The sequence below is a fragment of the Otolemur garnettii genome, unplaced genomic scaffold (genome assembly GCF_000181295.1).
Source record: "Otolemur garnettii isolate 467f Iridium unplaced genomic scaffold, OtoGar3 scaffold00020, whole genome shotgun sequence".
Classification (NCBI taxonomy): Eukaryota; Metazoa; Chordata; class Mammalia; order Primates; family Galagidae; genus Otolemur; species Otolemur garnettii.
This window is the reverse complement of record NW_003852415.1, coordinates 22,691,340-22,692,212: the sequence shown is the minus strand read 5'-3', so window position 1 is coordinate 22,692,212 and position 873 is coordinate 22,691,340.

The window sequence follows — 873 nt, the reverse complement described above, 5'->3', positions numbered from 1 at the left end:
GCATGTCACAAGAAAGGGAACAAAGATGGTAATTCTCAGCTTTCAAATTCTAAAATACAATTGTGAAACTCATGGCAGAAACAATATTCTGTAATTCAGAGTTTTTTCGAGTTTCAAAAACTTATACTTTTGAGTATTAAAGATCAAGGCCTTAGAAGAAAGGCCGAAGCCTGGCAGAAGTTTCAGAAGACCGTTCTCAGTCCAACACTGGATCTGTGATTGTGACAGTAGGGAAGAGGGAAGGGAAAGGGTGTCCCCTGAGAAAAGCCTTGTGTGTATCCTGCCCCAAGACCAAATCCCATGTAGTGGTGGACACAGAACGTCACATGGGACACATATGATAGGTTTCAGAGCAGCAGGTCTCACCTGTCTCCTGGACTCTCTCTCAGGCACCAATTCCACAGTGTTATGGGCCGAATCACAGCCCTCTCACCAATTCATATGTCCATGTCCTAATCCCTAATACCTCAGAATGTGGCTGCCTTTGGTAATAGGCCTCTGAAGAGGAGATGATGTTAAAATGAGGTCATTAGGGTAGGCCTTAATACAATATGACTGGTGTCCTTATTTTATTTTTTAATTTTTCCCCTTATTTTTGATAGTTATTGGTGGTGCCTTATAAGAAGAGGATTTAGAGATGCACAGGTGAAGAACTCAAGACATTCAAGAAGATGGTCATTCATAAGCTGAGATGCCTCAGAAAAAACCCAGCTCTACTGACATCATGGAACTTGAGATCATAAATGAACTGTGAGAAAGTAAATTTCTGTTGTTTAAGCCACCCAACCTCTGGGATTTTGTTATGGCAGCCCTAGCTGACTAATGCATACTGTGACCAAAGCCTACAGTTACAGAGCCACAGGGCTTTGCTCA